This window comes from Nerophis ophidion, linkage group LG15 (genome assembly GCF_033978795.1).
Source record: "Nerophis ophidion isolate RoL-2023_Sa linkage group LG15, RoL_Noph_v1.0, whole genome shotgun sequence".
In the NCBI taxonomy this organism is placed as follows: Eukaryota; Metazoa; Chordata; class Actinopteri; order Syngnathiformes; family Syngnathidae; genus Nerophis; species Nerophis ophidion.
In genome coordinates, this window is record NC_084625.1 from 31280186 (window position 1) to 31306670 (window position 26485).

At 40.0% G+C, this 26485-nt stretch overlaps 1 protein-coding gene across 7 annotated transcripts in view; it reads right to left on the bottom strand.

Annotated features, from left to right (window-relative positions):
* The window catches only part of ctnnd2a (catenin (cadherin-associated protein), delta 2a), a 747299-nt gene extending 726591 nt beyond the window's left edge, over positions 1-20708 (bottom strand). For 4 of the 7 annotated variants that reach the window (XM_061922003.1, XM_061922001.1, XM_061922002.1 and 1 more), the window contains exon 1: positions 20366-20708. The gene's annotated coding sequence lies outside the window, so the exon portion shown is untranslated. The remainder of the gene's footprint in view (positions 1-20365) is intronic. The other 3 variants (XM_061921999.1, XM_061922000.1, XM_061921997.1) reach the window with 1 other exon arrangement.
* Between the last annotated feature and the right edge of the window lie 5777 nt (positions 20709-26485).

Consider the following 26485-nt stretch of genomic DNA (forward strand, 5'->3'; position numbering starts at 1 on the left):
TTACACAACGTTTTCAAGACGAAACTCCCGGGAAATTTAAAATTGCAATTTAGTAAACTAAAAAGGCCGTATTGGCATGTGTTGCAATGTTAATATTTCATCATTGATATATAAACTATCGGACTGCGTGGTGGGTAGTAGTGGGTTTCAGTAGTCCTTTAAATTCCCTAAAATAATATTCTAATCTAATATGAAAATTAAAAAATAAGCTTTTTTACATGTGGCATTATAACTTGTTTTTGTTTTTTTGTTGTTGTTTTTTTACATTGAGCGGCTTTATTGCAGTTGGAGTTGTGCATGTGTACAATAAGTGAGGACAACAGGAAGCAGCAGGTTTGCTTGCATGGCTCCACATTGCTGCTAAACGAACTCTGGCACAATTATTAGATGCAGCCCAGCAAGGTCCAGAAGTGACGTCACATCTGGGAACAGCAGAAGATGTATGCTCTTGATGCAATACCGTGCAGCGCTCTGCATGCACATATACTGTTGATGATTGTTGCTCTCTTCCCCTTCCAGGCTCCACCGCAAGTGCTGCATTTCCCACCTCCCCTGTCTTTCATGTTATGCTCCATCTCCCCCATCATTTTTGCCACTTCCCCTTCCTGTGAATTCCCTCTTCTCTCACCTGCATCCTTAACCCCCTGAACCTTCACGGCGTTTTGTCACTTCGCATATTCCTCGTCTCTTCTTTTCTCGCCTCCTTTTTATCGCTATCATTTCTTCCTTTGTCTCAAGACTGAGACGGAGAACAATAGAGCGGAGGGAGGAGGGATGACGGAGGGAGTCCCATATGTGTTGAGCTCATTAGAAGACGAAAAACAAGGGAGAGAATCCGAAGCGCACTCTCGCACACGTTCACATATTGCCAGCCTGCTGGAGCCATTCCAACGCTGACACATCACTAGACGACCTCTTTCCAAATCTCAGTCCCATTAATCACTGCTGCATACAACAACTTAGCGAGAAACCTCATGCATTGTCAGATTACTGTGAAACCACAAAAAGCCACAAAAAACAGTGCTTTGCATTTAAAATGGGAGATTCAAAAGCTCAAGTACTTTTTATACAAAGGGAATTAAAAACAAGCTGAAGCTTACCTTTCACCAAAAGCTATGATTGATTAATATTTATGCGATTGAGAGGTAAAAGTCACACATCTCAATTTATAGTTGTCGAGTAGGTCAACAGATGGTGAGGTTGCAACATCTCAAACAGGTGTTGTATGATCAAAAATATTCTAAAATTAATGTAGGTACATCTAAAAATCAATACAAATTAACAACGCTCAGTGTTTTCCATACATTCTATTATGGCCGCCTGCCACAAGTAGATGGCTGTCCTATGGGAAACACCAATGCATTAAAATGAGTCGTTATAATGTGGTGCGGTTCGCTAAATAGTGTGACCTACAATAATAATTTTTCCATAAGGCATCTCTCACAAAGAGGAAACAAGGGCAAAACAAAAAAAGTGTAAAAATAATAAATACAATTATTGATTGGAAAAAAAAAGAAGGTTGTAATACCATGAGGGTAAAAACTATTTTTTTTTTAAAAATATAGTATTGTTAATAAAAATACGATTTTAACAAGATAACTTGTCAAATGTTTGTCTTATGACTACAATTAAAAAGAAAAGAAAAACATAAAAATTCAAAGAAAACATAGTTGTAAAATTATGCTAAAAACTATTTTTCAAGAAAAATATATAGTGATAGTAATTTAAAAAAATATTTTATCAAGGTAACGTGACAAATATTAAGACTATGATCAAAAGAAAAATACATACAAAAATTACAATAAAAAAATGTAAAAAAAAAATATATATATATGGTAACATTAATAAAAAAACATATTTTAACAAGTTAACTTGTTAAATGTTAGTATTTTGACTACTATTACTAAAAATAAAAAAAATAAATAAAAACAATTATTTCCACACATAAAACAAAATAGTATGGGCACATTTTATTTTTCCAGGAAGAAATACATTCATAACAACATTTATTAAATGCCAAATGTTAGTTTTAGGGACACACTGAAAATGAAAAAGAAATTTAAATTAATAGCAATTGTAAGAAAGTTACAAAAGTAAACATCATATATTTTTTAAATAGTAGGTAAACTCTTTATTGGGATGTTCCAATAAAGTCTGTAATGTCCTGGGTATAATGACGCTTTCATGCATTTTTTTTTAGACAGCAAACGAGTTGAGTCAGACTTAACAGAACCCCTGCTGGTTGAAGATTAGTACTGCACTCAATTTTTTCTGACTTTTGCTTGTATATACGCCATTAAATCATTCAATGAAATTATGGCTCTTTTGTTTGTCATTATCTTGGTAAATGGTAGATAACTAGCTTCATGTTACCAGTCTTTTCTGCACACACCATCATGGGACTTCCTTCGCCTCCTGCAGAGTTCAAAAGGTCAGTGACGAGCCGACCTCCTTGTGAGCGTTGACACGTTCAGGGACACTCGAGTAATCAAGGACCTTGGACTGAAATCCCGCAACAAATCAGAACATCTCGTTTTAGAACAGTATTTCACCTTGCCGTCAACGGCAGATGTAAAGATGAGAGTAATGATTACACATTATTGACTCAAATTACACAAGGCCCCAAAGGACGGCCATGTTGGATGCTGTATTGCACAATAAGAGCAGAGGAGTGATGCTACGGTTTAAATGGTGTGAAAATGTGTATTTAATGGCCTACTGAAACCCACTACTACCCACCACGCAGTCTGATAGTTTATATATCAATGATGAAATATTAACATTGCAACACATGCCACTACGGCCTTTTTAGTTTACTAAATTGCAATTTTAAATTTCCCGGGAGTTTCGTCTTGAAAACGTCGTGTAATGATGGTGTTCGCAAGACGTCAAGGGTTTTTAGGAAGTATCAGCGCTGCGCGCACACACAGCTAAAATTCATCGGCTTTAACGGCATAATTACACAGTATTTTGGAGATCTGTGTTGCTGAATCTTTTGCAATTTGTTCAATTAATGTTGGAGAAGTCACAGTAGAAAGATGGAGTTGGGAAGCTTTAGCCTTTAGCCACACAAACACACGGTGATTCCTTGTTTAAAATCCCTGGAGGTGAAACTTTACTATGGATCAGAGCGCGGTCAAGCGAACATGAATTACGACGGCATGTCATCCAGCAGGTTTCGGTGAGAAAATTGTGGTAAAAAGTCGCTTCTTACCGGAGAAAAGCTGAGCTTGTGCCGTCCATAGCTGCCGTCGACTTCCCTGAGACACTGCGCGTCAACACACCCGTGGACACACCTCTGACTATCAGGTACTATTAAACTCACTAAAACACTAGCAACACAATAGAAAGATAAGGGATTTCCCGGAATTATCCTAGCAAACGTCTCTAGAAACATCGGAATCCGTCCCAATGCGATTGCGTTTTTTTTTTTTTTTCCTAGTCCGTCGCTATCAATATCCTTAAACACAAATCTTTCATCCTCGCTCAAATTAATGGGGAAATTGTCGTTTTCTCAGTCCGAATAGCTCTTTTTGTTGGAGGCTCCCATTAAAAACAATGTGAATATGTGAGGAGCCATCAACATGTGACGTCATCGTCTGCGACTTCCGGTAGAGGCAGAGCTTTTCTCTTAGCACCGAAAGTTACGAACTTTATCGTGGATGTTCTCTACTAAATCCTTTCAGCAAAAATATGGCAATATCGCGAAATGATCAAGTATGACACATAGAATGTACCTGCTTTTCACGTTTAAATAAGAAAATCTAATTTCAGTAGGCCTTTAATCGTCTCACACTTATGGAGAACGTTTCAAAAATGTCCATTAAAGGTGGTGGGCTGTTTTTGTTTTTTAATTAATATATATGTGATTAAAACAGCCCATTGTAGTCCACTCATAACTGAAAGCATAAATAATTGATGAGTAGATGGAGGCTGTCAACACCTCCTGTGTGTCCATCAAAATGCAATCAAAACACTAGCCAGTGTCACTTGACTGCGGTCCAGCCGTGACACAACGAGGAGGGAGTTAAGAGGAGCGGTAAATCTACGTATGTCCCATCTTCGTCCTTTTAAACAGTAACATCATTCATGCCGAGGTATAAAATAAATAAATAGCTGCAAAGCACTTTACAGTTAATACAGACGAGAAAAATGATATAAATTTGGCCGACCATAGAGCTTTTAATATCATAAACGTCTGGTGATAATGCATGTTGATGACACATTCTAAATTTGACAACGACAACCGAACAAACGCATCCTCAACGCGATGTAGTGTCCTCGCTAGCGTGCTGGTGGCTAATCTCCCTCCACAGTGCAGCTTCTTCATCCCGAATCCTCGACTCCAAAGCGACAAATAAACTGCTTCTTACGAGCACTGGAGGAGTAGAGGACAAAGATTAGCGAAACTTGAGTTTACGAGTATTATTATGGTGTGCGTATAACGTAAGACGATACATTGACAGTTAAGGCGTTTTGTTTTGCAATATTATGAAAAAAAGCAACTTTTCTTACCTTCTGGTACTTGCTGATCTGTATTTGGGATCTGCGTAAATCCTGAAAAATTGTGTGTGTGCACACCGACGCCATAGTGGATAATCTTCTTCTTTTACTCTATCTTCTTGTTATGTGACCTTAATCCTCCGCTGTTGCCATTTCTAATATAAAGTAGTGTAAAGTTCTTACTTATATCTGTCAGTAAACTCGCCATGAAAGCGCTAAAACATACCGGTGTGGTGAGTTTTATTTTATTCACCCAAGGAACTTTAGTTAGAGAGTTACGATCAGACTTTTTTTCAAGGGACACATTTCTGGTGTTGTTTCCGGATGAGGAGATGCTGCTCCATTATTGATTGAAGTAAAGTGTGAATTTCATTAAAACAGTTATCTCCATCTTTTGACACTTCCTCCACTCCTGTCCTTGCACGCTACACCGATACAACAAAGATGACGGGGAAAAGACGCTGTGAAAGGTGAGCCACTTAAATAACACCGCCCACAAAACGGCGCAACCTGAAGCGACTGTCAGAAAGCGGCTTGAAGATGATCTGTAAAACATAATCTATGCACCATTTTGATCAAAGAACCACCATTACATGTTATGAAGACCACAAAGAAGTGTTTTACATTTAAAAAAATAATAATAATATGACTCCTTTAATCTGGTGCACCTAATGTATGAAAAAAGATCAAAAATTGACCTTTCAATGGCAGTACGTCTTACAATCCGGTGTGCCCTACGGTCCAGAAAATACGGTAATCATTTATTGATTCAGAAATGTTTAAGTATGAACATTGGTATGACCAATTCTGCCCCTGTATTAGATGTACTGATATAATATACAGAATATATAATGATATACTGTGTATCATTATCATAGGAAGCTGCAAATTATATCATAATATGTAGTTTAGGCCAGGGGTGCCCACACTTTTTCTGCAGGCAAGCTACTTTTCAATTGACCAAATCGAGGGGATCTACCTAATTCATATGTATCATTTATATTTATTTATTTATGAAAAAAAATGTTTTTGTTAACAAGTTAAAAGGTGTTTAATGATCATACAAGCATGTGTAACACATAGATGTCTTTCTTTCACGAAGACAAGAAAATAAGTTGGTGTATTTCCTGATTCTGATGACTTGCATTGATTGGAATCAGACAGTAGTGATGATAACGTCCACATTTTTGAATGGAGGAGAAAACAAGTCCTCTTTTCTGTACAATACACATGAAAGTGGTTGGTTTTTGGCAGAGGTGTGGACTCGAGTCACATGACTTGGACTCGAGTCAGACTCGAGTCATGAATTTGATGACTTTAGAATCGACTTCACAAAATGTAAAAAGACTTGCAACTCGACTTAGACTTTGACATCAATGACTTGTGACTTGACTTCGACTTGAGCCTTTTGACTTGACATGACTTGCAACTTTCCCCAAAACCCAACGATTAAAAAGTTATTCAGGAGCGCTCCGTATCTTCCATTGTGTACGCGTGTTTGTCAACATGTGTGCGATGACAGCCTGTGCGCTACCTGTCAGTACAACAGCCAATCAAATTACATCCACGTTATTTTCGTCACACAGCATTCATCCAATCAAACTGCAGGAAAACCAACGAAGAATAGCTTTCAAACAACAAAAAAATGAGTGAGGAAAATTATGCCATAAAGTGTTTCGTTCGGGTATTAAAACTACGACTTGGTCAACAAAACAGGAATTGCCGTAAGCAAAACATGCGGTTGGAAGATTACAGACGGAGACGCAACAACTTCCAACTTCGTTCGACATTTGAAGTTGCACAAAGAAGGGTACGTTTCGAATGTAAGCTAACGCTATTGGCTGAGTAACGTAACTTTTATTTGCTGTGTAGTTAAATCAGTGAGGCTGTAAACTCACAGCTAACGTTATAACCATAGACATCTTATAAGTAGACGCAGCATCGAGCGCTACTGCCTACTGGCGCTGACGTGACGCGGGGCCGCCTTCTTGGAGTGGTGATCCGCTCCACTCAGGGCAATTCCTTTGGCAGGAGCAATTAACTGTCAGCGCATTTATTTCATATTAACTCACTGAATACCACTGATATTCATGCACTTTTTTTGTCATACGTGTAAATATGATAAAGGACACATGTCTTGGCGTGTTCATAATTTGCCTAACAGTAATAGAATATTCTTATATGCTATAAATGACCAGACTGAGATCAAAACTGGGAATAATAATCCCAGAGAAGGGGGAAAAAACAGTCACCAATTTTTTAAGTTAAAGAAACAATATGATTAGGTTATATATACATGCATATATCCTACATAAACGATGTATGAATACATTAGATATCTATATATCTTACGGACCTATAGACCAGTGGTTTTCAAATGGGGGTATTTGAAGGTATGCCAAGGGATACATTATATATTTTTTAAATATTCTAAAAATAGCAACGATTCGAAATACTTTATAAATATATTTATTGAATAATACTTCAACAAAATATGAATGTAAATTTATAAAATGTGAAAAGAACTGCAACAATGCAATATTCAGTGTTGACAGCTAGATTTTTTGTGGACATGTTCCATAAATATTGATGTTAAAGATTTCTTTTTTGTGAAGAAATGTTTAGAATTAAGTTCATGAATCCAGATGGATCTCTATTACAATCCCCAAAGAGGGCACTTTAAGTTGATGATTACTTCTATGTGTAGAAATCTTTATTTATACTTGAATCATTTGTTTATTTTTCAACAAGTTTTTAGTTATTTTTACATCTTTTTTTTCAAATAGTTCAAGGAAGACTACAACAAATGAGCAATATTTTGCACTGTTATACAATTTAATAAATCAGAAACTGATGACATAGTGCTGTATTTTACTTCTTTATCTCTTTTTTCAACCAAAAATGCTTTGCTCTGATTAGAGGGTACTTGAATAAAAAAATGTTCACAGGGGGGTACATCACTGAAAAAAGATTTAGAACCACTGTTATAGACTTTATCTCTGTTGCTGCAACAGTAGAGAGTTTATTCTGTCTTGACACTTTGTATTGATATTTTCTATCACATTTTTCCCTTAAATTATCATGTTTACAGTGATTGTTTTATATGTATTTTTCATGTATGTTGCTTTGGATAAAAGTGTCTGCCAAATACTTAAACATATATAAACACCTGAAAGTCTTCATTTCAGTTAAAACCACCAACCTGTTTCACTGGATTCAGAATAAAACCAAATTCTGTCTTACTCAAAAAAGTTAGTATTTGAATATTGTTACTTGAAGACTTATCTGTGGTTACAATAAAATGAGAATGCATCATAATCAGCGGCGGCTGGTGAATTTTGTTTTAGGTGGGCCTGAAACTTTGTAAACCAAATACCTATAGGGGGGTCATCCTCCCCCAGAAGATTTCTTTGTGATTTTCACATACAAATATTGTAGTTCTTTGCTCCTTCTTAACGCTGTAGAAATATTCTTTTCACAAAATGCAACCAATAGTATGTTAATGTAAAATATTACTTGTGAAAAGTAATCCCCCAATTCTTATTTTCAACAGTCCGCTCATTTGAGCAGGAAAACGCTGAATACCAGCCCAGCAGCTTTGTTTTCTACCTGTCAAGTGTCAGTTTAGGCTGCTTGCCGGCTCCTCATCACCACTTCAAGATGGCAGCCAAATTGCTTGCGTCACAGCAGCCAATTCTGCGTCTACTTATAAGATGTCTATGGTTATAACGTCATTGCAAACATGGCAATCTATTGCGTCCACTGCAGTTTGCTACCTTATTCATACTTTTTGTCAAGCGATTTTTTTTAAGCAGGGTTGCATGAGGTACCTACACATAACGTTACGTTAGTGAATGTATCACACACAGTAACGTAACGTTAGACGGTGGTCAGCAGCACCGCATATTTTAGCCACCTACAAAAAGACAAACATAGTCAAATAAAGGTCAGTTAAAATATATACTATATTAAGAATATGTGTACATATTCCATAGAGCCCTGACATCTAAAACATACAGCACTGTTCATTGTTATGTTCATGTATTTGTTATGTTTTTTATGTGTACGCACACATCAACACATATATAGTGTGAGATGAGATCAATGAGATAAGGTAAAAACATGATATAAACTGCTGTGGAAATAGTTACAATGAAATATTCCATGGAAATACAATGTTAACACTTTTGTGCAAATAAGTACAGTTGCACTTGTTTTTTCAAATATGTTTATACTGTAAAGGAATGACTTAAATGTTTAGAATAACTGGTTAATAGTGCTATTACGAAGTGCAATGTCAGCACTGTTTTTTTTATAATTAATACATACAACATTTTAAAAGCATACACAATCTGTGTACATATATTAGTCTGTGGTTGAAAAGACTTGAAATGACTCGAAACTCAAAATGCAGGACTTGGGACTTGACTTGAGACTTTCCAGTATTGACTTTGGACTTGACTCGGGACTTGCCTGTCTTGACTCGGCACTTGACTCGAGACTTGAGGGCAACGACTTGAGACTTACTTGTGACTTGCAAAACAATGACTTGGTCCCACCTCTGGTTTTTGGCATCTTATTTATCCAGCTTTCATACACTTCAAAAGAAAAACATTGGCGGCAAATTCCGTAGCTTGCTTAAATGACATTCACGGCACCCGAGGGGTCTTGTGAGATGACGCTGGCTGCTGCGAGATCATTATTAAGAAAAAATTACCGTAAACTGGGTAACACATGGCATATTGACAAAGCTTAACCCATTGTTACTATAACAATCTACAAGATTAATATAGGTTGCCTCTCTCTCTTCCCCTCCATCTTTCGGTATTCCTTTTTTTTTTTTTTTTTCATTCATTTTTCTTATTATCTTTCTAGCTTTCATTATGTATAAGTATTGTTGTATTTGAACAACTGTATTGTTGAAAATAGAGGTAAACTATCGGTATTGTTCATGATCAATAGCGCTTTTTCTATTGGTATTTTTATTGCTCCAGTTTTGGTGTAAAAATGCTCATTGTCATTTCTATACTATTATTTATTTCACTAACTGCTTATTTGCGATCACTTTTACGATCATATTTGTACATATTGTATGTGCTGGTGTTGTTCTATTGTTGTTGTTGTTTTTGTTGTTATTGTTGTTGTTGCTGTTGTTGTTTTTGTCTCTCTGTCAAATCCCCCTCTTATCCCCACAATTTCCCCCTCTGTCTTCCTTTTTTTCTCTTTCTATCCCCTCCTGCTCCGGCCCGGCTGCACCAAATGATAATATAAATACATTTAAAAAAGTCAAATTCAAATAAGGCAACAAGAGAAGTATCCTACATTCCTCTTTTGTAAAGTAAATCTGAACAGCCGATATGGGCATCAACATCAACTATATGATTTGCCTATCAAGCTGGACAGGACAAAAATAATAAATAAAAATGACGAGAGGAAGGTGAGAAACACTTTTTATTTCAACAGACTCTCGCGTCGTACCTTCTGTCAATACGCTAAAGACCGACTGCACAATAAAAGCGCTGCTTCATGCTGCCTGCGCTAACAAAATAGGAGTCTCGGAAAGCTCTCCCGTCCAAAGACAAAACCTAGTAACTCACTTCTAGCTGATTTTGAGAAAACAAAGGAAAACCAATCTATCTTAATGCTGTCTTACAAAGATCTACAAAGTCATCAAACATATAGATGTTTTCTTGAGCTTTCATTTTCTTGCCGATTGAGCCATGGATTGAATCTGCTCTCATGAACGTGTGCCCTTTCTCCAGATATTTTATCACAATCTCGGGTGGGCCCCATTCTGCGTTTGCACATTGGGCAAGAGCCGTGTACAGCATCCAGTTTTTATTTTGACCTCCACAGTTATCTGCCCAAAAGAGTATGCAAGGGGAAGAATCAAGAACAATACATTTAATGAAGGTGCTTGCAACGTCCTGGGCCAATCTTCCAAATATCCCCTCGTGCCATAATATCACATAATCAGGTTGACCGTCGGCCCCCATTCGTGCAAATGTCTCATTAAAGACAATGAGGTTGACTGACAAAGAAGCTCCGATTGGTCCCTTGAGATACCAGGTTTTTCTGTTGTATCTACGCGGTTATGTGGTAGTTGCTAGGTCCTGCCATGCGCGTAACAGCTTACTTACGGAAGAAATTACAATATCGCATACACTAATGTAAAGCATATCACCTAGGAACTCCAAAATTATTATCAGCTGAGTTTTGACCAAAATTGAGTTACTGGGTTTTGCCTTTGGACGGGAGAGCTTGCGTGCACAAGCGATCGCCCGGAAAGCTGGCGTGCCAAGGGCTTTTATTGTGAAGATAGGAAATGTGCAGTCGGTCTTTGGAGTTTTGACAGACAGTACGGCGCGAGAGTCTGTTGAAATAAAAAGTGTTTCTCGCCTTCTTCTCGGTCATTTTTTCTTAATAATGATCTCGCTGCAGCCAGCGTCATCTCACAAGACCTTCGGGTGCCGTGAATGTCAATCAAGTGACTTCTTGGTGAAGATTGATGATCGCAAATTTTTAGGTCTATTTTTTTTAAAAGCCAGGCTGGAGATCGACTGACACACCCTCCGCGGTCGACTGGTAGCTCGCGATCGACGTAATGGGCACCCCTGGTTTAGGCCATGGTTACAGTGCATCAAAAAATGTTATAATAAATAAGTCCAGTGGGAATGCTGAGAGTCGAGAATTTACAAAAATTGCATTGCATCAGAAATGTCAACAATATGTGAATGCAGCATAGCTAACAAGAATATGCTTAAAGAATAGAGAATTCCAATTATGTGTGGTATTGCTGAGAGAGTATTTGCTGTGCTCCAGTAAACAGTATTTGGATCACTTTATAAACTCAGCTTAAAAACACTCTGGCATTTGGTGAAATAAACTGAACAAAAAAACAGCATAAATAGGTGGCTTAATGAGAAAAAGATGAAATGCTGATACTAAGTACGGATAAAAACAAAATATTCATCTTTAAATATATTTTAATATGAAAATAATAATAAAAACATTAGGATAAATTTAATATTTTAATACATGTATTATGTTTTACCCTTCCGCCCGATTGTAACTGAGAAAGGCTCCAGCGCCCCCCGCGATCCCACAGGGAATAAGCGGTAGGAAATGGATGGATGGATGGATGGATGGATTAGTCCATTCCGTAACAAATAATGATATCACGTTGCCACTATATTGAAAGAATATTAAGAACAATAGTTGACAAAAGGTTGTTATTTATGACCAGGTTTTCAAGCACAGTGTGACTTCTTTTGATATGCTGGGAGGCTGTAGGCCACTGCTGTTCTTTTTTTGAATGTATTGTTAGTTACCTCTTGGCAGCTGATACTGCAATTTGATTTCTTAGCAAAACCATGTTATAAGCAAAGTGATCTTAAATACTTAACACCTTGAAACGCTTTTCAATAAAGTAGTGAATTCAAACGTACATGGGTTCGGTCATGGTATTGAGAATTTCACAGGAATCGGTTTTGACTACTAAATCTACGGTATTGTGACAATCCTACTAAAAGACCAAATGTTTATGAAAGGTGAATTATGAGAGTGATGAAAAAGACCCCTCAGGAACCTTGGAAACTAACTACCTCAGTTCATTGGAGGAGTTTTCACACTGAAGTACTGAGCCTGTTTGAACTACTTTGCTAATCAAAACAGCAGCACCTTAGAGTAAGGACGGAATTGGATGCAAATGTTTTTAATACAAAGGTCCTGAGTAGTCCCGAGTTCAATCCCGGGCTCGGGATCTTTGTGTGTGGAGTTTGCATGTTCTCCCCGTGACTGCGTGGGTTCCCTCCAGGTACTCCGGCTTCCTCCCACCTCCAAAGACATGCACCTGGGGATAAGTTGATTAGCAACACTACATGGTCCCTAGTGTGTGAATGTGAGTGTGAATGTTGTCAGTCTATCTGTGTTGGCCCTGCGATGAGGTGGTGACTTGTCCAGGGTGTACACTGCCTTCCGCCCCAAATGCAGCTGAGATAAGCTCCAGCACCCCCCGCGACCCCAAAAATGGACAAGCGGTAGAAAATGGATGGATGGATGTTTTCATCACCATTACTCTGACCAAAATTATCACAACTAGTGATGTGATGGATCGGCTTTTAATATTAGTTTAAAAAGTACTTGATCACCATTGCAGATAAATGCCTTTCATGTCAATCACAAACACAGATCCCCTCCGACTGACTATTTATTTTTAATCCCCCAGCTAACAAGCAGTTAGGAACTAAAAATGTGTCTCCATACACAGTGTGGAGCTGCCCTCTTAAGCTAATAATAACCCCATCTATGATGGCAGACAAACTGCATTTCTTAGTATCATCACAAAAGTATCATTATCAATTTTACTGGAGGACAAGGCTAAATATGTTACACACCAAGAACAATCCGCAGGAAATGATGGGAAGTGTTACTTTCCATAGCAAACATGCCAAAGGACCCTGTGGTCGGAGTTGGAATTGCAACACTCTTACTGCCATCCGACGGCTAGAGGCAATAGTGCAATTCCCCAATTTGTCACATTTCATGTGTCAGGTAAACTGCGACGAGTGAGACCATAAGACTCCCCTTCCAACTGTAACAACAACTGCTGGTGTATTAGCCTTGTCACAGTCAGTACACGACATGTAAAAGGAGGACAGATTGATCCATAAATTAGTGGTGTCCATACCAATGGTAGTACTAGTATATAATGGATACTAGATTGATTCGGTCAATGTTTTTATTTTTTTCCAAATCATTGTTTTGTTTGTTTTTTGTTTATGTTGACAAACTCAGATAATTCCCTGGACACAGGAGGACTTTGAGGGCAAAAACATGTGTGGATATTCTTTTTTACTTTGTTTAGTTATTGTGTACCATTGACTTGGACAATTGAATGTAATCAAATAGAAGAAGAAAGAAGTTTAAAGAGTGTGTTGATATTGTCAAACTCTCAAGAGCACTCACCATTAATACATTTAAAAATGTACAGTTTATACATGTGATCCCACTCAGGAATGATTGATAGCGATACGACTGAAGCTCAACATAAAACAAGAATGGGAAAGAATTCCACTTTCAATGCTTCAACAATTAGTTTCCTCAGTTACCAAACGTTTATTGAGTGTTGTTAAAAGAAAAAGGTGATGTAGCACAGTGGTGAACATGCCCTTTCCCAACTACTTTGGCGCATGTAGCTGCCATGAAATTCTAAGTTAATTAATATTTGCAAAAAAAAAATAAAGTTCATGAGTTTGAACATCAAATATCTTGTGTTTGTAGTGCATTCAATTGAATATGGGTTGAAAATTGTTTGCAAATAATTGTATTCCTTTTATATTTACATCTAACACAATTTCCCAACTCATATGGAAATGGGTTTGTATAATTGTCGCCTTTGGTAAAATATCTCTTTTAGGTTTTGCTCACATTTGCTTACTTTTATTTAGACTCACTGCATTGGTGCTTTTTATAAAACACTAGTACCAAAATTGCAATTTAAGAAATAGAAATGATACCGAGGTAATACTTAAATGGGAAATGGTAAACAAAAGAGGCTTAAATCTTCCTGCAAAAAGCAGATACTAATCCAATTGTGCAATGGAATAGATTCCTATAAGTTATCAAAAAAAGATTTTTGTATCAAGGATCATACGTCGGTCGCGTTCTCAGACACATCGAACGATTGTGCTCCAAACATCATTCTGCACTACAAAACAGGTGAAAACTTGGAAACTTGCACCTTCTGTGTGTGGGGCTCGGTCAAGGAAATTGCTATCAAGATTCTCCTGGATAAATATGCATAATTTTTGCTCGGGTAAGGTTGCATTTCATGATTTCAATCTTTGTCTACTGATGTTTGTTGCCACGCGCTGTTTACGAGTAAGCATATTTTTCTTGTCTTTATCTACAGTTCTGGTCAAAAGTTTACATACACTTGTAAAGAACATCATGCCATGGCTGTCTTGAGTTTCCAATAATTTCTACAACTCTTATTTTTCTGTGATGTAGTGATTGGAGCACATGTTTATCACAAAAAACATTCATGAAGTTTGGTTCTTTTTTTAATTTATTATGAGTGTACTGAAAATGTGAGCAAATCTGCTGGGTCAAAAGTATACATACAGCAATGTTGATATTTGCTTACACTGTAATAAGGCGTGTTTGGTTGAATTTTCGACCACTCCACTTGACAAAATTGGTGCAGTTCAGCTAAATGTGTATGTTTTCTGACATGGACTTGTTTCTTCAGCATTGTCCACAAGTTTAAGTCAGGACGTGATTTAGGGCTATATAAACAAACATTGATTGATTGATTGACTTTGGAAAAGCCATTCTAAAACCTTATTTCTAGCCTGATTTAGCCATTCCTTTACCACTTTTGACCTGTGTTTGGGGTCATTGTCCTGATGGAACACCCAAGACCCAATCTCCCAATCTCCGGGCTGATGATTTTTGTTTGTCCTGAAGAATTTGGAGGTAATCCTTCTTTTTGATTGCCCCATTTAAAGCACCAGTTCCATTAGCAGCAAAACAGGCCCAGAAAATAATACTACCATCACCATGCTTGACGGTAGGTATGGTGTTCCTGGGATTAAAGGCTTTACCTTTTCTACGCCAAACACGTTACTGGTATTGTGGCCAAACAGCTCCATTTTTGTTTCATCTGACCAAAGAAATCTCCTCCAGAAGGTCTTATCTTTGTCCATGAGATGTCACAGAGTGATCACAGCAAACTCATGCCTTATTTGACTGTTCCTTTGGAATGGAGTGTAAGATGAATGCTTTTCTCGTCGTCGTTCTGTAAAATCTGGCACTCTTTCACTCTTTTTGACTACCTCTCGACGAACTCTGAAGAAACGTTTATCCTTTTCGCGATTTGAACGATTTGTACAGCTGAAAACAAAGCAAACGTGAGGCATTTCTGCGTCGAGAAAGGCTAAATAGCACCGGGTACCCATTGAGAACAGAGCTGGCTTGACCACAACCCGTATTTAATGAGCCGGACGTGACGGCAGTAAAATCCAAAGCAATATATTGTGAAGTCTGCAAGTCAAGCATGCGGCGTTGTTCATTACGTAAACATGACAAGTAAACACAAGCAGGAAACGCGTCTTTGACAGGTGGATATGATTTCCATGCTAATCATGTGAGGTGACAACATGAGAAGATGAGTACAACTCCAATCACTGACAATTACAAACTAACAGTGCAGCATTAGAAGGATATTTCAGCAGCTAGTGGTATGGATCGAGTAAATAAAATCGAAAGGTTTTGCTTGAGCACATGACAAAAAGAAAGTCCGACTAAATCATAAAACCGCCTTTCTTTGACGATAATTCCCAAGAAGGGAAAAAAAATCAAAGCGCAAAAGGAAGGAAAAGATCCCTTTGGCAGCAAGTCTTCCAGCACACAGTTGACAGGTTCAACAAAAAATGGTTGAAAACAAGACCCCCGCCCCCTACCCCCCTCGCTTTGCTTTGACAGATTTAAAAGGGGGAAAAAAAAAAGAGAGAGTAAATAATCGCTCCAGGCGGACTAACTATCGATGCAAACTCCTCCCTTGTCATCAGCATTACTCTGCCAGGCCAGATCATCATGGCCGCCGCGCTTTTTGGACTGTCGTCAGCACTCCATCCTTGTGGACGCCAGCCAGCATCAGCCCCACCGCCAGATCAATAGACACCGGCGGCGAGCTTTGCCCCCCTCCCCTCCTTTTTAGTTTCAACTACAACACTAGAAAGACGGCTGTGTTGTGCCGCTGCTGCATAGTGATTAGCCATTAACACGGCGCAAGTGTGTGAAGTCATCTAATCTGTGTCCGCACTGAAAGACAAAACATCACCCATGCACACGGAAGAAGAAAAAAAGGGTTATTTTAACTCAGAACTAAAACTAAATGTCCACTGTAGTTGACATTGATTCACAAATCGTGCAACCTCTGGATGTAAATACCTTCCATCCATCCATCCATTTTCTACCGCTTGTCCCTTTTGGGGTCACGGAGGGGATCTGTGTTTGTGATTGGCATGAAAGGCATTTATCTGCAATGGTGATTAAGTACTTTTTAACTAATATTAAAAGTTGATCCATCAGAAAATCACTAATTGTGATAATTTTGGTCAGAGTAATGGTGATGAAAACATCCATCCATCCATCCATTTTCTATCGCTTGTCCCTTTTTGGGGTTGCGAGGGGTGCCGGAGCCTATCTCAGCTGCATTTGGGCGGAAGGCGGTGTACACCCTGGACAAGCCAACACCTCATCGCTTGCAAAATGGAATGTAATAAAATGTTTGGGTAGAAATGTAGAAAAGCGTAGAAATATCGGAATTATTTTTCATGGGAGTTGTTTTTTGTATTTAAAAACAACACTGCCGTCACACGCGATGTCACATGAGACCACAATGCACAACACCTCAGGTCAGTGAGCATTAATGGATTAAAGACCCTCTATAATGCAAAATTTACTTTTTTAACTGTACCATATTTTCTGGACCATAGGGCACACTGGATTATAAGATGCACTGCCATTGAATGGTCTGTTTTTTATCTTTTTTCATATATAAGATTATAAGGCGCTATAAAAGGAGTCATATCTTTTCATTCTTTTTCTAAATGTAAAACACTTCCTTGTGGTCTACATCAGTGGTCCCCAACCACCGGGCCGTGGCCCGATTGGTACCGGGCCGTGGCCCGATTGGTACTGGGCCGCAGAAGAATTTTTTATTCATTTTTATTTATTTTTTTTAAATAAATAAATAAATTAAAAAAATATTTTTGTTTTATTTTTTTATTAAATCAACGTAAAAAACACAATATACACTTACAATTAGTGCACAAACCACAAAAACCTCCCTTTTTCATGACAAAAGCCTCTCTTTTTCATGACAAAGAAAAAATAAATAAATACAAATAAATAAATAAAAGGATCCACCCCCAGTGACAGTGTGTGTGTGTGTGTGTGTGTGTGTGTGTGTGTGTGTGTGTGTGTGTGTGTGTGTGTGTGTGTGTGTGTGTGTGTCAGCAGGGCGGCTGGAAATGAGGACAGTTCAGCGAGTTGTTGTCTTGACTTTGTTGTTAATGAGAAAGTTGATCCATCACTCCTTTTTGTTTGTTTGTTTAGTATACAGTAGTTTATAGCATTTAATTTTGTGTTGAAAGTATACAAACTTTTACTAAAAGACCGACTTTTGCTAGAGCGGGAAACTATTATTCATCATTACATTGTTTCTTATTTAGAAATGTGCCTCAATATACAAACTTTTCTATATACGAACCATGTTCCAGAACCAATCAAGTTCGTACATTGATGTTCTGGCTGCAATTGCAGCCAGAGTTATTTAATATATACTCACAGGTGTCAAACCCAATGCCCGGGGGCCCTTTTTGGCCCACCACTTCATTTAATCTGGCCTGGAAGACCAAGAAATGTATGTCAATAAGGTATATCGTCATTTTTGCTAAATAGGTTTCAATCTTAACAGAAACAAAATTGTACCACTTGCAACTGCAGTTCTTAACTCAATATTGTTTGACGCAAAAACCTATGACAAGCATTTTTTTGTAATTGAAACCCTTTTTGCAATAGCTGAACCTTAATATCAGCCTGTCATCTTGACTTATGATTGCAAAGCAATTTCCCCATCAGTTTGAGTATGATAATAATCAAATGAAAGGAGCAATTGTCTAATATTATCAAGTGGCGGTTATACATTTTTATAGTTCCAGTTACATGTGGCCCACTGAGGGTAACTGCAATGTGGTCCACAATGAAAATGAGTTTGACAGCACAACAAATATTGGGCCACACAAAGAGCAACTCCTTGTGAGCAAGCGGAAGTGTCAAAAATTATATTTTTACATGATTCAAGGCCTACCACAGGGGTGTCAAACGTACAGCCCGAGGGCCGGATCAGGCCCGCGAACCGATTTTATCCGGCCCGCAAGATGAGTTTGCCAAGTATAAAAATGTACCTGAAATTTTTCAAAGAAAGAAACATCTGTTCTACAATGTGTCCGCTGGATGTCGCAATTGCATTTCTTTGAATCTTTGTATATGTTGAAAATGATTAAACTACACCATAATGCCAACCTTTAGGGGCGGCATAGCTCAGTTGGTAGAGTGGCCGTGTCAGCAACTTGAGGGTTGCAGGTTCGATTCCCGCTTGTGCCATCCTAGTTACTGCCGTTGTGTCCTTGGGCAAGACACTTTACCCACCTGCTCCCAGTGCCACCCACACTGGTTTAAATGTAACTTAGATATTGGGTGTCACTATGTAAAGCGCTTTGAGTCACTTGAGAAAAGCGCTATATAAATATAATTCACTTCACTTTAGACCTCCGATTTCGGGAGGTGGGGGTGGGGGTTTGGTGACGGGGCATGGTTAAGTGGGGAGGAGCCGTAGATGTTATTGTCACATATGCATGTACAGTAGATGACAGTATCGTCCTGTTTAAGAGTGTCACAACATTGCTATTTACGGCAGACAAACTGCTTTACGGTAGACGAATACATGACTGCTGTTGTTGTGTGTTGTTACCGCGCTGGGAGGTCGTTAATGAAACTGCCTAACAATAAACCCACATAAGGAACTAAGAACTCGATCATTCTAGAGTTATAACGTCATCGGGCAGACACACTGTTTATATTGTGGGAAAGCGGACGTGAAAACCGGCTGTACCCACTCAGGTCCGCATGGAGCTGGAGGGGGCGTGGCCTCCAGCTCTGCCTGAATTTCGGGAGAAAATTTGTCCTGGAAGGTTTTCGGGAGAGGCGCTGAATTTCGGGAGTCTCCCGGAAAATCCGGGAGGGTTGGCAAGTATGAACTACACAAATAACATACTGTAATTCAATTTTGATATAATGTTTTTATCTTGATAGATTGAAAATTAATACCAATGAGTTGAGTGATGAACATTATCAAATAATTTATAACAAAAAAAAAAAACATTATGATTTGTACAATATCAAAATGTGATTGTTCTATTTTTAAACAGAGAAACTAATATGAAGTTGTCATTATTTTTAAGTCATCGTGCCGTGATTTTACCAGTCCTGCCCATTTGGCAGTAGATTTTTCTCCATGTGGCCCCCGATCAAAATGAGTTTGACACCCCTGATAGCTCAGCTAGTAGAAGTAAAATTAGGGCATTTAGTCATGTAGTTCAAATATGTTTGTGAAGGCAACCTCCTGCAGCCCCCATGTTGAGTTTAAACCCCCCGATTAATACTCTATTTGTAGATGTCTATGTACCTGTGACCATTTCTATTGTTTAGCAGGAAAAGTCATGTTGAACCCAATATGAAATTCAGAAGTGTACACAGAAAATGCAGCCTTGTGGCGGATCCACACCCTCACTTCAGGGAAAACACCAAAAACACCTGCAAGCCAAAGCTTTGCATTGCACGCCTCTTCTATGCACCCCAACCTGAGCAGCCAGGGTTCAATGCCATGGAGTAAGACCTTGGTGCGTACACTCAAAGCATGATGATGCTGTCCATCACCCACCTGTCAAAGTGCTGACATGCAGCCGGGCCGTGCATGTACCCTCATCATGCCTAATCACACCCACCCCCTCCCCTACCTGCACCTCATCAGCAGGATGCATTGCACGCCCTGGACAAACTGCCAGTGCAATCCCTCTGCTGCAAAAAAAGACTATTTATCACAACAAGCAATGGCAGGGGTGTCCTCTCTGCATATCCTTGTGTCACCTCTCTAACTTTAAAACATGGCAACTTTTTTTGCAAGATGGTTACTTTCTGCAAACAGTAAGTGCACGCACAAAACGCTCCGCCGTGCACGTTGGAGTGCGTGCAATAAACACTCTCCCCGAGAAAAATAACTGCAATGACTTACCTAAATGAGAACCAGACCACCGTCACAGCCACCGGCGTCTCCGCGTTTCACCGTCCGCCTTTGGTGCACCTTTCCTCGGGCTCAGTTAACCGCGCGTCCGCTCGCTTGCACAGTTGCACCGAGGGGAGCGAGCATTTGCCGGTGGCGTGCAAGAGGGCTGCTGCATCCGCAGGAGGATGGGACGAAGGTGGAAGCAGCCTCCTTCAAGGGGAGGAGGTGAGAGGATTCTGGGGGGGAGAGCGGCGAAGCACTGCGGCGACTGGGGGAGCGACAGCACCGGAAAGGAGGCAGACAGCCGCTCTGCCCTCTCGCTCGGCCGCGCTCTCTTTTAGGGACGCGCACGCAGTACGCACGCCCTTCCCGTCATGTGGCGGGGAGCGCCCTCTGCTGGCTTTTTGGGATATGACAGGTTGGGTGTTCCCTCCTGACCACGTGAGATGTCGTGATATATTTTTTTTAAGTGGGAAACATGTTTTTAATGCATTTTAAAGCAGGGGTGTCCGAGTCAGTTTAGATCGGGTGCCAAATTTAGAAAAATCTGGTAAAATCCCGGCACGATAACGTAAAAATAAAGACAACTTCAGATTGTTTTATTTGTTTAAAAATAAAACAGGTACATTCTGAAAATGTTCATATCACAATGTTGTTGGGTTTTTTTCCCACTTCAGGGGTCTCAAACTCAATTTACCTGGGGGCCACTGGATGCAGAAACTGGGTGAGGCTGGGCCGCAAGAAAATATTTCTTTAAAAAATCTAACATGCACTTTTTGATGAAGTCACCTTCTTTGAATGGCTTTCCCGCCTGAGCAACATACTTGCTAACTCTGGTGATCTTTCCGGGAAACACCCGAATTTCAGTGCCCCTCCAGACAATCTCCCGGGGTAATCATTCACCCGGTTTTCACCCGCACAATAATATTAAAGGGCGTGCCGTGATGGCACTGCCTTTAGCGTCCTCGACAAATTGCCATCTCGTATGCTTTTTCACCATACAAAACTGTGTGCCAGCCGAGTCACATATGTTATGAGGCTTCTGCAGACCTGCGGAAGTGACTGCAAGACATACTTGGTCAACAGCCATACAGGTCACTCTGATGGTGGCCATATAAACAACTTTATCACTGTTAAAAATATGCACCACACTGTGAACCCACACCAAACAAGATTGACAAACACATTTTGGGAGAACATCTGCACCGTAACACAACATAAACACAACAGAACAAATACCCAGAAGTCTCCTGGAAAAATCGAGGGTATACAAATGAAACTCGCGGGCTGCACCAACATAAAATTTTCACATCAAGGTGCGGGCCGCAAAATAACGTCTCGCGCGCCGCAATTAGCCCGCGGGCCGCGTGTTTGAGACCCCTGATTTACATGGTGTGGTTAATCTTAATTTGTCCTTATTTATACTTTCTGAATATATTATGTGATAATGTTCATCAGGGACAGCACGGTGGAAGAGGGGTTAGTGCGTCTGCCTCACAATAAGAAGGTCCTGAGTAGTTTTGGGTTCAATCCCGGGCTCGGGATCTTTTTGTGTGGCGTTTGCATGTTCTCCCCGTTACTGCGTAGGTTCCCTCCGGGTACTCCGGCTTCCTCTCACCTCCAAAGACATGCACCTGGGGATAGGTTGATTGGCAACACTAAATGGTCCCTAGTGTGTGAATGTGAGTGTGAATGTTGTCTGTCTATCTGTGTTGGCCCTGCGATGAGGTGGCGACTTGTCCAGGGTGTACCCCGCCTTCCGCCCGATTGTAGCTGAGATAGGCACCAGCGCCCCCCGCAACCCCAAAAGGGAATAAACGGTAGAAAATGGATGGATGGATGTTCATCAGTCAACTCATTGGTGTTCATTTTCAATCCATCAAGATAAAATATAATTATCAAAATCAAATTACAGGATATTATTTATGTAGTTTGCTCATTTTCCTCGACTGGTGCACCATGAGGTTTATTTTGTACATACACTATATTGCCAAAAGTGTTTGGCCACCCATCCACATGATCAGAATCAGGTGTCCTAATCACTTGGCCCGGCCACAGGTGCATCAAATCAAGCACTTATAGGCATGGAGACTGTTTCTACAAAAATCAGTGATTTCCAGCGTGGAACTGTCATAGGATGCCACCCGTGCAACAAATCCAGTCGTAAAATTTCCTCAGTCCTAAGTATTCCAAAGTCAATTGTCGGCTTTAGTATAAGAAAATGGAAGAGTTTGGGAACAACAGCAACTCAGCCATGAAGCGGTAGGCCACGTAAACTGACAGAGAGGGGTCAGCGAATGCTGAAGCACATAGTGCAAAGACTTTCTGCACAGTCAGTTGCTACAGAGCTCCAAACTTCATGTGACCTTCCAATTAGCCCACGTACAGTACACAGAGAGCTTTATCGAATGGGTTTCCATGGCCGAACAGCTGCATCTAAGCCATACATCACCAAGTCCAATGCAAGCGTAGGATGCAGTGGTGTAAACCACGTCGCCACTGGATTCGAGGGGAGTGGAGATGCCTTCTCTGGAGTGATGAATCACGCTTTTCCATCCGGCAATCTGCTGGACCATACTGGGTTTGGAGGTTGCCAGGAGAACTTTACATTTCGGACTGCATTTTGCCGAGTGTCGATATTTAGTGGAAAAGGAATTATGGCGTGTTTTTTTTTCTTTTTTTTTCAGAAGTTGGGCCTGGCCCCTTAGTTCCAGTGAAAATAACTTTGAATGCTTGAGAATACCAAAACATTTTGGACAATTCCATGTTCCCAACCTTGTGGGAACAGTTTGGACCAGTCCTTCCTCTTCCAACATGACTGTGCGCCAGTGCATAAAGCAGGGTCCATAAAGACATGGATGACAGAGTCTGGTGTGGATTAACTTGACTGGCCTGCACAGAGTCCTGACCTGAACCCGATAAAACAACTTTGGGATGAAGTAGAAAGGAGACTGAGAGCCAGGCCTTCTCGACTAACATCAGTGTGTGACCTCAACAATGTGCTTTCGGAAGAATGATCGAAAATTCCTATAAAAACACTCCGTAACCTTGTGGACAGCCTTCCCAGAAGAGTTGAAGCTGTAATCGCTGCAAAAGGTGGGCCAACATCATATTGAACACAATGGGAATGGGATGGCACTTAGTGTATGCCGAGCGTCCGCCCTCAGATGGGTAGATTTTGAGTTCAAACCCTGGCCGAGTCATACCAAAGACTATAAAAATGCAGCCGATTAGCTACCTGCTTGGGAGGTATTGGGGGTTAAATCACCAAAATGATTCTGATCCGCGCCCAACACTGCTGCTCACTGCTCCCCTCACCTCCCAGGGGGTGTGGGTGATGGATCAAATGCAAAGGATAATCTCACCACACCTAGTGTGTGAGTGACAATCATTGGTATGTGGCATCATCTACAAAAATATAAAGAAACGCTATTGTGACATCTAGTGGACACATTTAGAACAGCAGTTTCTTTCATTCAAATATTTCGGCTCATTTTTATACTTAGTAAATTCATCCTGCAGCCCGCAGAAAACCTTACATCTGACACCACTGATTTAAAACAATGTACTTCAAGTTCACGCATGATAAAGAGTTAAGAATAACATCATCACTTGTGCATCAGCAATAAATAACATTAAAATGTGATATTGTGCACGGACAAAAAAATATTTTTACAATCTCCAAGTGGCATTTTAACCTTTATTCAATGTTGAAACAACATCAAAACTCATGTGTGACCCAAATGTTGCATTTGTTGTTGATTTTTGCAAAGCGGATCAACTTTGATATCGTGATGTTGGTTCATTGTCATGAGTTTTGATGGTGTTTTATATAGATTAAAGGACAGCTGCACTATTTTGGGAATTTTGCCTATAGTTCACAATCATTATGAAAGAATTGACGGATGTATTTTTTATGCATTCTAAGCAGTAAATAAATGCAATCAAAAGTCTGCTTACAATTGGGCCTTTGAGAGCCTTTCTATTCTGCCTATAAATCTCTTGAAAACATGCAAACACCTTAATTAAGGTTTTAGGTACATGATGTAAGTATATGTGTAATGTACGGGCACATTTATAATAACATTTACTTTTTGCGTATTTTGATCATTTTGGGAATATATCAATCAATCGATCAATCAATTATTATTTATATAGTCCTAAATCACTAGTGTCTCAAAGGGCTGCACAAACCACAACACAAACCACTACGACATCCTCGGTAGGCCCCCATAAGGGCAAGGAAAACTCACACCCAGTGGTACGTCGATGACAATGATGACTATGAGAAACTTTGGAGAGGACCCCCCCCCCCCCCCCCCCCCCTAGGGGGGTTGGCGCATTCCTTTAAAAAAATGTAGCTTCTTTTTTTATTATCACTGAATATTTCTCACTGCAGACTTCATGAGAGCCAACAAACATACAAAAACACCACATACTGTACAAGGTCAGCTGTCATTAGGATGCCAACAGCTACGATGTTCTCGTTTAGATGAAGAATGACTCATAATCCACGCGAAGAAAAGTGTCTTTTCATGTGGTTCTCGCCATTCCCAGGTCTAAATTGGCTACCAAAGTGTACCAATTTGTGGGAATACATCCTTGTCCTACTACTATCCAGGTTAGGCATGATTTATGATCTACAATAAAATGTGAAGAGCAAGGAAAGGAGGAAGCAGCTTAGAAATCGATGGTGTTAACATTAGATCACGCCGCAGCGATAAATAGTTTGTCTGCGTTAGCTATTATAATAACAATATCACTAATATTTGGTTAATATTCAAGTCATGAAATGTAAATGGGGTATTGTTGGCGTTTTTTTTTTTTTTTTTCCTTATTGGGTAGTATGGGTGGAATAGAGGACTTCCCATTGGCTCCGCTGTAAGCGGGATTGAAATTTTAGAGCTAGAATGCATTTAAAAAAAATAAGTATTTCATAATGATTGTGAACGCTTTTTGGGTTGTACTTGTATAGCGCTTTTCTACCTTGAAGGTACTCAAAGCGCTTTGACACTACTTCCACATTTACCCATTCACACACACATTCACACACTGATGGAGGGTGCTGCCATGCAAGGCTCTAACCAGCACCCATCAGGAGCAAGGGTGAAGTGTCTTGCTCAGGACACAACGGACGTGACGAGGTTGGTACTAGGTGGGGGTTGAACTAGGGACCCTCGGATTGCGCACGGCCACTCTTCCACTGCGCCACGCCGTCCCTATACACGCTATGTGCATTTCCATCCATTCACCAACCGCTTGTCCCTCTCGGGGTCGCGGGCTGGAGCCTATCCCAGCTGCACTAGGGCCGAAGTTTCAAATGATGTTTCAAATAAATATCTGATCGTGATCAGTGATATACAAAAAAACATTAAATGTACTATTGTGAACATATTTTAAAGTGAATTGTTATGTCTGTTAAGTCATATGTTTATATGTTTATTAATTCCTTGATTGGCAACACTAAAATGGGCCCTGGTGTGTGAATGTGAGTGTGAATGTTGTCTGTCAATCTGTGTTGGCCTTGTGATGAGTTGGCAACTTGTCCAGGGTGTACCCTGCCTTACGCCCAATTGTAGCTGAGATAGGCTCAAGCACCCCCCGAGACCCCGAAGGGACAAGCGGTAGAAAATGGATGGATGGATAATTCCTTCCAATCAGCAGAAGAGGTCACCAGCTCCTTCTATGGCAGTGGTTCTCAAATGGAGGTACGCGTACCCCTGGGAGTACTTGAAGGTATGCCAAGGGTGTGTATGTATATATGCAGATGTATATAGTTGTATATGTATGTGTGTGTGTATGTATACGTGTATGTATATAAATGTATATATGTGTATGTATATTTCTGGGGATACGCTCTGGGCATGCTGGTCAATCGGGGTCGGCGCCTCAGGCTACTGCATCTGGGCTGCATGTCTGGGGCCCCTGGGTCCCGCCGTCCATCCCTTCCAGGTGTCCTTCTTGGTTGGGTCCGGCTGGGTCTAGTCCCCTCATCCATTGTGGTAGCTTGGTGCTGCAGGGTATTCCGAGTTGCTGCGAGTCGGCCAGCTGCTGGGGTAGTGATGTTGTGTGTCAGCCTGTCTGTAATCTTATTTAATTTATTTTTGTGTATATATGTATACGGAGGTA